Source organism: Myotis lucifugus, unplaced genomic scaffold (assembly GCF_000147115.1).
Source record: "Myotis lucifugus unplaced genomic scaffold, Myoluc2.0 scaffold_314, whole genome shotgun sequence".
NCBI classification, from domain to species: Eukaryota; Metazoa; Chordata; class Mammalia; order Chiroptera; family Vespertilionidae; genus Myotis; species Myotis lucifugus.
In genome coordinates this window covers 800484-814409 of record NW_005871362.1, presented here as the reverse complement: position 1 = coordinate 814409, position 13926 = coordinate 800484, and positions in this window count along the sequence as shown.

The following is a 13926-nucleotide window of genomic DNA, read 5'->3' as shown; positions in this document are numbered from 1 at the left end:
GTTTCAGGATGTGCTATTCCAGGTTTTCAAAGCCAGGTCCTGGTGAGGGCTCTTTTGGTAGAGGCTGCTTGCCTGGATGGTTGATCCCCAAAATTCCCTATGTCCCTATCTGTTATCTGCTTTAATCCTACTCATAGAACCCAGCTTCTGGAACAGCTCCACATGGAGTTTCAACCTGGGCATTCGGTGGGTTACTCTGTTAGGGGAAGGGAGGCCCCTGTATGACCCTCAGCACCTCTGAGATGGAAGCTACCCCAGATCCTGGGTTTTCCTTTACCATCCTGCTGAGGACGTTCTTCTTGCTCCCAAGGAGCGGGTGTGAAGTCTTTAGGTGCAACGGGCAGCTGTATTCAGACCAGGGACCTTGGGGATGGGGAGTCATTTCCTAAATCCCTTGAAGGGATTCTACCTTGGATGGAGAATCCAGAATGTCGGCTAGGTCAGGGATCTGTGATAAGAGAAAGAGCACAGGCTGCTTTCCAGGCCCTGAAGAAACAAGGGGTGGGGAGGGCTGTTATTTCGTGGCAATGAAATCAGAGTCGTCTGACCCCTCACTGTTAGGAGTTTCCTGTCCCCCTTTCCTGACTGTAAGTGGGGTAAAGACCTGACCCTGGGACATCCCCTGCCCAAAGGGGCTGTGGCCTCCTCTCAGGCTGACAGCAAGGCCTTCGTGTGGATCAGAAACATGATCTGACTGCAAGTGTCACACAGGGTGACAGGCTTCCATTGTGTGGTTTCCCTCATCCATTTATTGAGTGTTTACTGAGCATCTGTGAACTCCACAGAAAACAGAACCTACATGGCCCCTGCACTCATGAAGTTTACCTTGTAAGGAGAGACAGGCTCTCAGATAACTCATAGCACTAAGAATACAATTATAATCTAGAGAAGGGCCATGAGTGGAAAGTTCTGGTTCATCCAGAGCAAGTACTTGAGTCTCAGCTGGTCTAGGGATCCCAGAGAGAACTGATTAAGTGATCTTCTGGCTGAGATGTGAAGCGTGAGTGGCCCTGTGTGCCTTGAAGGACAGGGGGTGTCCGGGAAGAGCTGCCTGCAGAGCACTGCCCTTTGTGAGCAGATGCCTGGCTGGATGTAGGAGCTGAGGGAGTACAGTGTGGGCAGTGGAGAGCGAGAAGGACTGAGTGATGCTATTGAGGTTGGACCCTGCTGGGCTGTGGGTGCTGCTCAGGTCAGGTCACCAGCCACCTGGGGAGGCTCCCAGCTTTGGACTAGCTCTGCCGCCCTCTGGTGGACCAAAGCTAAATGTGCAAGAAAAGGTCATGTTACAGTTGGGTATTTTTTGAGTTTTGTATTTTTCATTCAACTTACACTTTGAAAAATCTTTCATATGTGTATATATAAATTTAACATATTCATTGAATTTTAGTTTACATATAATAAAATTAACTTATTGAAAACATGCAATTAATTAAGTTTTGCTAGTGTATGCACCAGAGAATTTCTTACAATGAAAATAGTTAACATGTCCCTCACTCTTTTTTTAATTCTTTATTCTTGAAAGTATTACATATGTCACCTTTTTTCCCCATTGACCTCTCCCAGCCAGCCCCCACGCCCCAGCACAGGCCCTCACGCCCATTTTGTCTGTGTCCATTGGTTATGCTTATATGCATGCATACAAGTCCTTTGGTTGATCTCCTACCACCCCCCTCCCCCATCCCGTCCTTCCCTCTGAAGTTTGATGGTCTGTTCGATGCTTCTCTGTCTCTGGATCTATTTTTATTCATCAATTTATGTTGTTCATTATATTCCACAAATGAATGAGATCATGTGATACTTATCCTTCTCCAACTGGCTCATTTCCCTTAGCATAGTCTATCCATGCTGTTGCAAATGGTAAGAGTTCTTTCTTTCTTATAGCATCATAGTATTCCATTGTGTACATGTACCACAATTTTTCATCCACTCAACTGCTGATGGAAATTTAGACTGTTTCCAAATATTAACTATTGTAAATTGTGCTGCTATGAACATAGGGGTGCATATATCCTTTCTGATTGCTGTTTCTGATTCCTTGGGATATATTCTGAGAAGTAGAATTACTGGGTCAAATGGGAGTTCCATTTTAATTTTTTGAGGAAACTCCATACCGTTTTCTACAGTGGCTGCACCAGTCTGTATTCCCACAAACTGTGTACAAGGGTTCCCTTTCTTGCCAGCACTTGTAGTTTGTTGATTTTCTTATGACAGCCATTCTGACACGTGTAAGGTGGTACCTCATTGTCGCATTTATTTTCATCATTTGGATGATTAGTGACTTTGAACATGTTTTCATATGTCTCTTTGCCTTCTGTATGTCCACTTTCAAAAAGTGTCTATTTAGTTCCTTTTCCATCCTTTAATTGGATGTGTTATCTTCCTTTTGTTAAGTTGAGTGAGTTCCCTATAAATTTTGGAGATTAAACCCTATTGGATGTAACATTGGCAAATATGTTCTCCCATGCAGTGGGCTCTCTTTTTGTTTAATTGATGGTTTCTTTTGCTTTACAGAATCTTTTTATTTTGATGTAGTCTTATTTGTTTATTTACTCCTAAGTTTCTTTTGCCTAGGAGATGTATCCATAAACATATTGCTATGAGACATGTCTGATATTTTGCTAAATGTAGCTTTTTCTAGGATTTTTATGGCTTTGTGACTTACATTTAAGTGTTTTATACATTTTGAGTTTATTTTTGTGTATGGTGTAAGTTGGTGGTCTAGTTTCATTTTTTTTCATATATCTGTCCAATTCTCTCCCATTTATTGAAGAGACTGTCTTGAATTCATTGTATGCTCTTACCTCCTTAGTCAAATATTAATTGAGCATAATGGCTCGGGTCAATTTCTGGGTTCTGTGTTTTGTTCCATTGGTCTATATGTCTGTTCTTGTGCCAGTACCAGGCAGTTTGAGAAGAGTGGCTTTGTAATACAGCTTGATATCTGGTATTGTGATCCCTCCAACTTTGTTCTTCTTTCTCAGGATTGTTGCAGCTATTTGGGGTATTTATTATTTCATATGAATTTTTGGAGAGTTTGTTCTAGGTCTGTGAAATGTGCCATTGGTATTTTAATGGGGATTGCATTGAACCTCTAGATTGCTTTGGGTAATATGGGCATTTTAATGATGTTGATTCTATGGATCCATGAACATGGTACATTCTCCCACTTGTTTGTATCTTTCTCTATCTCTTTTTTCAACATCCTGTAGTTTGCCAAATACAGGTTTTTACCTCCTTAGTTAAGTTTATTCCTAGGTATCTTAATTTTTTTGTTGCAATGGTAAATGAGATTGTTTATTAGTTACTCTTTCTCTGAGTTCACTATTGGTGTATAAAAATGCCACAGATTTCTGGGTGTTAATTTTGTATCCTGCTACATTGCCAAAATCATTTATTAAATCTGGTAGTTTTTTATGGAGTCTTTAGGGTTGTCTATGTACAATATCATGTTATCTGCAAATAATGACAGTTTTACTTCTTCTTTTCCAATTTGAATACCTTTTAGTTCTTCTTCTTGCCTGATTGCTATGGCTAGCACTTCCAATACTACGTAGAACAGGTGTAGTGAATGTAGGCATCCCTGTCTTGTTCCTGGGAAACGATTTTGGTATTTGTCAATTGAGTTTGATATTGGTTATAGGTTTGTCATATAAGGTTTTTATTATGTTGAGGTATGATCTCTCTATTCCCACTTTGCTGAGAGTTTTTATCAAAAAAGGGTGTTTGATTTTGTCAAGTGCTTTTTATGCATCAATTGATATGATCATGTTGTTTTTGTCTTTCAATTTTTTTTATGTGATGTATCACGTTTATTGATTTGCGGATGTTGTACCAGCCTTGCATCCCCGCAATAAATTCCACTTGGTCATGGTGTATGATCTTTATAATGTATTGCTGGATGTAATTTGCTAAAATTTTGTTGAGGACTTTAGCATCTATGTTCATCAGGGATATTGGCCCGTAATTCTTTTTCTTTGTAGTGTCTTTATCTGGTTTTTGGATTAGGGAAATGCTGGCTTCATAGAAAGAGCTTGGAATTGTTCCTTCCTCTTGAATTTTTTGGAATATTCTGAGGAGGATATGTTTTAGTTCTTCTTTGAATGTTTGGTAAACTCCCCTGTGAAGCTGTCTGGACCCAGCCTTTTGTTTGCTGAAAGTTTTTCTTTTATTACTGCTTCAATTTCATTGGTAGTTATTCGCCTATTTGGGTTTTCTGATTCTTCCTGATTGAGTTGTGGAAGATTGTATTTTTCTAGGAATATGTCCATTTCATCCAGTCCATTTCTCTACTTTCCCTATTTTGTTGGAATAGAGTTTTTAATAGTATTTTGTCATAATCCATTGTATTTCTGTGGGGTTGGTTGTTACTTCATCTCTTTCATTTCTGATTGTTTATTTAAGTCCTCTCTCTCTGCTTCTTGGTGAGTCTGGCTAGAGGTTCATCAATCTTGTTTATCTTTTCAAAGAACCAGCTCTTGGTCTGATAAATCTTTTGTACTAGAGGCCCAGTGCACAAAATGTGTGCACAAGAGAGAGTCGGTTCCCTCAGCCCAGCCTGGGCCCTCTCACATTCCATGACCCCTCAGGGGATGTCAGGCCTAAACTGGGAGTCAGACATCCCTTTTACAATCTGTGATGCTATATGCACCAGTGACCATACTTTTCATACAGCTGAAAGCATCTTGCTGTTGTATGGGCAGCTACATTTTTTTGCCCTGATTATAAAAAGTAGTCCATAAAATGATCCTTCTGAGGCAATAGTATTATTTTCCCCATCTTATGAGTGGAAAAACTGAAGCAGAGAGAAGTTAAGTAATTGGCTTTGTCACACCGTTATAAGTTTCAGAATCAGGTCTGACCACAAAATGTGCAAGCCGGAGTCCATGCATGTCATCACTGCATCATCCTGTTTTTTCAGTGTTTGAGTAGCCTTGTCAGGTTTTAATGTTTAAATCTAAGAGACTGGTCCCAATATATAGGGTAAGATCATTAGTCCTGGCCTGCGATCAGGGCCATCTGCAGGGTAACTGGCAGGCGGGGTGATTGGGGGGCCCCCGCTTGTACCTGCCTTGGCTGGTGGCCTGGCACTGCCCGTTGGCCATCCCTGCTCCCCTATCGCCACTGCTGTACCTCCTTCTCGGGGGACAGTGAGCATCACAGCAACTGGTCATTCCACCAGTTGTTCCGCTGTTCGGTTGATTTGTATATTAGGGTTTTATTTTATAGGACTAGAGGCCTGGTGCACAAATTCGTGCATAGGTGGGGGTCCCTCGGCCTGGCCAGTGTTTGGAGCCGATCGGGCCCATATCGCCCAGTCCTGATTGAGGCCGGTTGGCTTGGGGGGAGTTGCTGTGGGAGGTTGGCTGGCTGGGGGAAGGCACCGCAGAAGGTTGGCTGTCTGGGGGGTGGGAGGGGCCAGGGGAGGTTGGTTTTGGGAGTGCACTGACCACTAAGGGGAAGCTCCTTCATTGCACTGACCACTAGGGATAAGCTCCTGCATTGAGCGTCTGCCCACTGGTAGTCGGTGCACGTCATAGCAACTGGTCGACAGGTCATTCTGATCATCTGGTCATTCCAGTCGTTTGGTCCTAACAGTAGATAATTTGTTTGTTTCTTTGTTTGTTTGTTTTTTGGTCTCCAAATCATTTATTTCCTTTCTGATCTTTATTATTTCTTTCCTTCTATTTACTCTGGGCTCTTCTTGTTACTCTCTTTCTAGTTCCATAAGTTGTAGGGTTAGAGAACTTATTACCAGTTTTCTTGTTTTTTGAGGTAAAACTGTGGTGCTATGAACTTCACTCTCAGTTTGCTTTCATTGTGTCCCATAGATTTTGGACTGCTGTGTTTTCATTGTCATTTATTTCTAGGGTGTCTTTTGTTTCTTCTTTGATCTCTTTGGTAACCCAGTCATTGTGTTTGATTGTTTTTGCACATTTTTATTGTAGTCAATTTCTAATTTTATGCCATTGTGATCGGAAAAGATGCTTATTATGATTTAAATCTTCTTGAATTTGTAGAGACTTAGCCTGTGTCCTAATATGTAGTATATCTTAGAAATTTCCCCATGTGCATTTGCGAGGAATGTATATTCCATTGCTTTGAGGTGAAATATACTGAAGATGTCAATGAATTCCATCTGATCTAGTGAGTCATTTCAAATTGCTGATTTTTTGTTTAGATTTACCCAGTGATGTCAATGGGTTATTAAAGTCCCCTATTATGATTGTATTGCTGTCTATCTCTCTCTTGATATCTCCCAGAAGATTTTTTTTATGTATTTGTGTGCTCCTGCATTGGATGCATATATGTTTATCAGGGCTATATCCTCTTGTTGTATAGATTTCTTTAGTATTATGAAGCGGCCTTCCTTATATCTTGTTGAGGTCTATTTTGTAAACTTACTTACTAAATGTCTTGTTGTTGGTCTTTTTTAATTCATCCTGTGCTTCTTGGAGTTGTGTGAGTTTTTCCTTCCCAATATCAGGAAAGTTTTCTGTCATTATTTCTTCAAACAGGTTTTCTATTCCTTGCTCAGTTTCCTCTCCTTCTTACACCCCTATTATGCACATGTTGTTTTGTTTCATATTTTGGTACTCCTGTATTATGTGCATATATGTTTAGCAGAGTTATAGCCTCTTGTTGAATAAATCCCTTTAGTATTATTAAGTGGCCCTCCTTATCTCTTGTTACATTTTTCACTTTGAAGTCTATTTTGTCAGATATAAATATTGCTACCTCAGATTTTTTTTAATTTCCATTCGCCTGAAAATTTTTTTCCATCCCTTCCCTTTGAGTCTTTGTGTGAGTCCTTTGTTCTGAGGTGTGTCTCTTGTAGACAGCATACATATATTTTCTTATCCATTCAGCGACCTTATGTCTATTGATTGGAGCATTTAATCCATTTGCATTTAAGGTTATTCTTGATAGGTACTTGTTTGTTGCCATTTTTATTCTTTATGTCTGTGTTCCTTTTTCCTTTTCTATTTCTTCTTTTTACAGCAGTCCCTTTGGCATTGCTTGCATTGCTGGCTTGGTAGTGATAAACTCCCTAGCCTTTCTTTGTCTGCGAAGCTCCCGATTTCACCTTCAATTTTGAATGATAGCCTTCCTGGATAGGGTATGCTTGCATTCAGTCCCTTGCTTTGCATCACTTTATAAATTTCCTTTCAATTTTTTCTGTCCTGATGTGTTTCTGTTGAGAAATCAGTTCACAGTCTAATGGGAGATCCTGTGTAGGTAACGTTCTGTCTCTCTCTTGCTGCCTTTAAGATTTGTACTTTGTCGTTGACCTTTGCCAACTTACTTACTATGTGTCTTATTGTTGGTCTTTTTAAATTCCTCCTGTTTAGGTCTCTCTGTACTTCTTGGAGTTTTGTGAGTTTTTTCTTCCCAATATCAGGAAGGTTTTCTAGCATTACTTCTGCAAACAAGTTTTCTATTCCTTGCTCAGTTTTCTCTCCTTCTTGCACCCCTATTATGCACATGTTGTTTTCTTTCGAGTTGTCCCAAAGCTCACTTAGGCTCTCCTTCAGCTTCTTAATTTGTTTTTTCAGTTGCTGCTCTGCTTGGGTTTTCTTATTACTTTGTCTTCTAACTCGCTGATTCATTCCTCAGCTTCTTCTAGTCTACTGTTGAAATCTTCCATTGTCTTCTTTATTGCACTTATGTTTCCTTCTTCATTTCCTCTTGATTCTTACACATGTTCGTGAACTTGCCAACAATATATTTGAGCATCCTTACAACCATTATTCTGAATTCTTTCTCTGACAAATTGTTGGCCTCCATTTCATTTAGTTCACTTTCTGGTGATTCCTCCTTTCTTTCAGTTAGAGTTGTTTCTTTGTCTCCCCATTATTGCTACTTCATTGTAACTGTTTCTATGTTTAGATCACACTGCTATGCCACCCAGATTGTTTGAATTAGCCTTATGTAGTAGATATTTTGTGGGTCCCAGTGGTGCAGTCTCTCAGGTCTCCTGGGCTGAGTGTTCTAGGGAGGCCCTCTGCTGGAGATATTTGGGTTCTCCTGTTGTAGTTTGATCTTGAATATTATTGTCCCATTCATGGATGGAGTCTCTTCTCAGGGTGTCTGATTTTGTGACTCACTCTCTACCACATTATGCCAACTGTTGTGGAGGTGTTGACCAAACAGGACAAAATGCAACATGACAAGACAAGACATAGAAGGAACAAAACATGGATGTACACAAGACACCTGTAACCCAAATAAAAGTGACCACCAGAGAAAAGAGATTTAGTAAATAGAAAACAGAACAAGAATGATAGTGAAAGAAAGAAAAACTATGGGGAGAAAACACAACAAAACAAACAAAAAACACCCAGAAAAAAAGGGAGGGGCAGAAACTGTAGATGCAGAGTTTAAATAGAGAAAATAAGGTGGAGGAATTGCATGAGTGTGGAAGGACCATGGTTTAGAATATTTGTTGGGGAAAAGAAATGTGAAGACATGAAGAAAAGTAAAAATAAATAACTTTTTAAAAATTCCTGTCATTTTGAAAAGGAGAATAGAGGAGATGTTACAGAAGAGCAAAGAAATACCAAGCATACTTTCTAGAGAAAGGGAGGGACACCATTTATTAACACTAGTGGACTCTGGGAATAATTTTCAAGTCAGAGTGAAGTAACTTGCAGAGGCTTCACTTTTTATAACCTTCTGGAATTATTGTCTTGCAGATATGGTTCCGCCCCCTTTCAGGGGCTTACAGGAAGGCCCCCAGGTGTTGATGATCTGCCCTGGGGCCAGGGATAATGACCTTTCCTCCTCCCCCCTCCCTCCAGGGCAGTGCATTGTTCACAGTTTTTAAGGCCTGACACACCTTGCAAGACCAATTTCCTCCTCATTCCCCCCTCCCCTTGACCCACAAGCTTCTTTTAGCCTTGTGGAGCAACAACCACAGGATGTTATGGTGAACAGGGGTGACGACTACTCTTAGGACTTCCTGCTGGAAAGGGATGATGACCAAGGGGTTAGCATCCTGCTTCTTTCTCTCAGAGGGGTTTGTAGAAAGTTCTTCTGGTTTCAGCCAGGCAGAGGTAAGCAGTGGTCCCACATGCGTAGAATGTTCCTGCAAGGGGCACCAGGGGTAGGTGGTGTTTTCAGCCTTGGGGGTAGAGTTGCATAGTTCATCTGGGAGATGACCTGTTGGATGTTGGCCCTGCATACTGCTGAAACAAATAGAAGCAACATTAGTTAGCTGCACATTAGCCATGGAAGGACCTATCCAATACAGTTCAAACCGCCACGTGCATTTGGTAGTAGAGTCATAACATGCCGCAGGCTGATAAGTATAGCTAACAAAAATCTGGCTCAATTGGGTTTTCTCCTGGACTAGCTGGTCTAGCATATTTATGTAGCAAGTTTCTAAGCAAGGAGCAAAGGATGGCATGACAAGGTGTAATCCAACAATTTATGATAAGCCCTTTGTTTCCATGCTGTGTGGGAAGCAGTGATTTTATGGTACTTCTGTGTCCCATCAAGAGCAGATGAGTTCTCCTCCTGTTACTAATCTTGGATTCTGCTGGCACTCATAAAAAGACAAAATAAGAATTCTTAGATAAAACCAGTGATTATCCAGAAATACTAGAGCATGTCACATTAGGAGGAGATAAGAAAGAAAGCTTAGTGTTAGGGAGAATTCAGCAGGGTGTCATCTGAATTCCTTGCAGCAGGTTGCTAGGCCAGGTCTGCTGTCTTCTTGAGAGTGATCCGCAGGGGGTGTTACTGGTCAGAGGTCTCTTCCACTCAGATTGGATGTCACTCGGCTGGTGGTCTGCCTTCACCCGGGAGTGGTGGATCCAGGTGTTTAGTCCTGCAACATTAAGAGCTGTGGGGGTCATTAACATGACTGGATAGGGTCCCTTCCAGGGAGGCTTGAGGGGCTCCTTTTCCAATCCTTTACCCAAACCTGGTCTCCAGGTTTATAAGGATGTATGGCTGTTCCTAGAGAGATGGGCAGTCGGTCAGTAACCCACCTGTGGACCTCAGAGAGTTTTTCCAAGTCCTTGTAGTTGTTTCTGAATTTCTAAGTTTCCCCCAAATCTCCCTTTGGCTGAATTAATGGACGGGGTCTATATTCTTTGAATATAGAATTTCAAAGGGAGAGAAACCTACCCTGGCCCTTGGGGCACAGCATACCTGCAAGAGTACAAGAGGCAAAATATCTGTGCAGGGTAAGGTTGTCTCTTGGCATAGCTTAGCCATAGTCTGCTTTATGGTCTGATTCATGCGTTCCACTTTCCCTGAACCCTGAGGCCTGTAGGCTGTATGTAGGTTCCATTTAATTCCTAAAGACTTAGCTACCTGTTGTACTATTTCTGCTACAAAGACTGGGCCATTATCAGACCCTATGGTCAGAGGCATTTCATACCGTGAAATTATATCCTTCAGCAATGCCTTAGTGACTTCTCTTACCTTTTCAGTGCGAGTGGGATATGCCTCGACCCAACGTGAAAAGGTGAAAACAAAGAGTAGCAGGTATTTATTCCTTCTGCTAGGCCCTATTTCTGTAAAATCCACTTCTAAGTCCTCAAAAGAAGCTTGCCCACAGCGCTGGACACCTGTAGGTCCCACAGGACCCTGTTTAGCATTGTTCTGAGCACAGAGGAGGCAACACTGAGAGACTGAGGCACACAAGGAGGGTAGACAGGCAATTAGGTAGTACCTGCCTAACAAAGCTTCTAGGGCAGTCTTCCCTAAATGAGTAAGTTCATGCTGCTGAAGGACTACCTTATGGGCTAACTGTTCTGGGACATATATAATCTGGGAATATCCACCAGCCTTCCTTTGTTCTCTTGCCCCCTTCATGCTGGGTCCATTTCTCTTCCTGAGGAGTGGTATTTTGGAGGTTCAGGTAATTCGGGGGCCAACATGGTCCATGCCGCTGTTGCTTGTCTTTAGCAGCCAACTTGGCTGCGGCATCAGCATGCTGGTTTCCTTCTGATACTGAGTCATTGGAGCATGAGTCAGCCAGTGCTGCCCCTGGCTTCCATCAGGGTGACAATAGCATGAGGTATTTTACATTTCAGTTTGTCCTAAGGTAAGTTTATCCCCTTCCTTGACTAATAATGCCATGGCTGCAAGGGCCCTGAGACACGAGGGCCATCTGGAGGCAACTGAGTCAATCTGTTTGGAGAGATGGACTACTGGTCTTTGCCAGGGTCCAAACTCCTGTGTTAGAACTCCTAGGGCCACCCCGCTATTTTCGTGAACAAAAAGATTAAATTCTCCTGTCACATGTCACATCTGGTAGCCCTAGTGCTGGGGCCTCAGTGAGCTTTGCCTTTATGGTGATGAAGGCTTTCTCCTGATCGGGACCTCAGTTGATGGGTGCCGTCTCTTCTCCTTTTAAAGCTTCATAGAGAGGTTTAGCTCGGTCTGAAAACCCTGGGATCCAAATTCGTCATAACCTTGCTGCTCCCAGGAATTCCGGAATCTGCCACTGGATGCAAGGGACTGGGATGGCGCATATGGCCTGCTTTCTTTCAGTCCCTAGCCTTCGTTTCTCTTGGGTGATTCAGAAGCCTCGATACTTGACTACTTTCTGACAAATCTGTGCTCTTTTTTTCTTGGACACTCTGTAACCTGTTTCAGTTAACAGTCTCAGAAGGGCTTATGTTCCCTCCCAGCACTGAGCTCGTGTGGAGCTGGCCAGTAGGAAGTAGTCTACATACTGGAGTAGAACACACCCCGAGATCAGATGCTAGTGCTCCACTCAAAAGAGTAGGAGAGTTTTTGAACCCTTGTGGCAGTCTGGTCCACGTGAACTGCTCCTTGGCCCCTGTAGTTGGGTTTTCCCATTCAAAAGTGAAGAGAGGCTGACAGGAAGGCACAAATCAAAGACAGAAAAAGGCATCTTTCAGCTCTAGGCATGCAAACCATTCTGCCTCTGATAGGATGAGTCCCAGAAGAGTGTAGGGGTTTGGCAGTGCTGAATGCAGGGTTATAACAGCCTCATTAACAGCCCGTAGATGCTGTACGGGGTGGTAGTCATTAGTCGCAGGTTTTTTCACAGGCAAGAGAGGTGTGTTCCATGGAGACCTGCATCGTTTAACAAGTCCCCACTGAAGCAGCTGGTCTTAGTGGACCTGGATTCCTAGGCGTGCTTCCCTTAGAATTGGATATTGGTAATTTTAACAGGCTGTGCCCCAGGCTTTAAGTCAATCAGTACCGGGGCGTGGTCCTTAGCCAGGCCTGGAGGATTCCATTCTGACCAGACCAGCTGGAACTCTTTCTCTAATTCAGGTTCTAATGGTGAGGCCTTTACTCTGGGGGGTATAAAGTCTCCATTCTTCCTCCCTTGGCACTGCTAAAGACAGGATCATTGGGGACGTCTCTTCACCTAGGCAAAGCTGTGCTGAGCCATCTGGAGCAAAAGTGGTTTCTGCTCCCATTTTGGCTAAAAGGACTCTGCCCGTTAGAGGGACCAGGCAATCTGGCAAATACAGAAATTCATGAACCACCTGGTGGCCGCCTAAGTGACATTGGTGGGGGCAGCAGAAGGGTCTGCAGCTGTGGTCCCTGGTAGCTCCAATAATGGTGACTTCCTGTCCTGAGGGGGGAGCTACCTTCTGAGTAACTACCGAGTGCTCTGCCCCTGTATCAACCATAAAGTTCACAGTCTGGCCTCCTATTTTCATTTCAACCATGGGCTCATGGAGGCCCAGTTGGAAAGAGCCCAGTCTGTCCTAGTCGGAGTCAGCTGTTGCCAGTCTGATGAGGTCTACCTCAGGCAGCTCTGGCCGATAGCGGCTGGGTTTTTTGGATGGCCTTGCCAGCTTCTTCTGGCTTGCTCCTGCCCTGCCTGCCTCTTCACTCCTGCTACTAAACCTTACTCTGTCCTTTCTTACCCACACAGAACCAGACCCAAGGCAACAAGGTTTGAGTAATTTCTAACCAGCTGTCTATATAAGGGAACTGATCTGGGTGACCTGGGCCTCCTGTGATAATTCTGTGAACATTCCTGATCGAGGGGACATCCAATGTGCCCTCTGTTGGCCCTCCTAATACTTTTTAACACCCAGGGGAATAGTTTAACTCTGCAGTCCTCAACAAATGTCTTTTTAGATTTTTTTAAAAAATTTTTTTATTGCTTAAAATATTACAAAGGGTATTACATATGTGTCCTTTTTTCCCCACCCTTGACAATCCCCTGGCCTCCCCTACCCCCCAGTGTCTTATGTCCATTGGTTATGCTTATATGCATGCATACAAGTCCTTCGGTTGATCTCTTACCCCCCTCCCTCCTGCCCCCCAACCCTCCCTGGCCTTCCTGCTGCAGTTTGACAATCTGTTTGAGGCAGCTCTGCCTCTTTATCTATTATTGTTCAAAAGTTTATACTGGTCTCTATTATCCATGAATGTGTGAGATCATGTGGTATTTTTCCTTCATTGACTGGCTTATTTCACTTAGCATAATGCTCTCCAGTTAAATACATGCTTTTGCAAATTGTACGAGTTCCTTCTTTTTTACAGCAGCATAGTATTCCATCGTATAGATGTACCAAAGTTTTCTAATCCATTCATCTACTGATGGGCACTTAGGCAGTTTCTAAATCTTAGCTATGGTGAATTGTGCTGCTATGAACATAGGGGTGCATATATCCTTTCTGATTGGTGTTTTTGGTATCTTGGGATATATTCCTAGAAGTGGGATCACAGGGTCAAATGCGAGTTCCATTTCCTGTTTTTTGAGGAAACTCCATACTGTCTTCCATAGTGGCTGCACCAGTCTGCATTCTCACCAGCAGTGCATAGTGTTCCTTTTTCTCCACATCCTCTCCAGCACTTGTCGTTTGTTGATTTGTTGATGATATCCATTCTGACAGGTGTGAGATGGTACCTCATTGTTGTTTTGATTTGCATCTCTCGGATGATTAGCGACTTTGAGCATGTTTTCATATGTCTCTC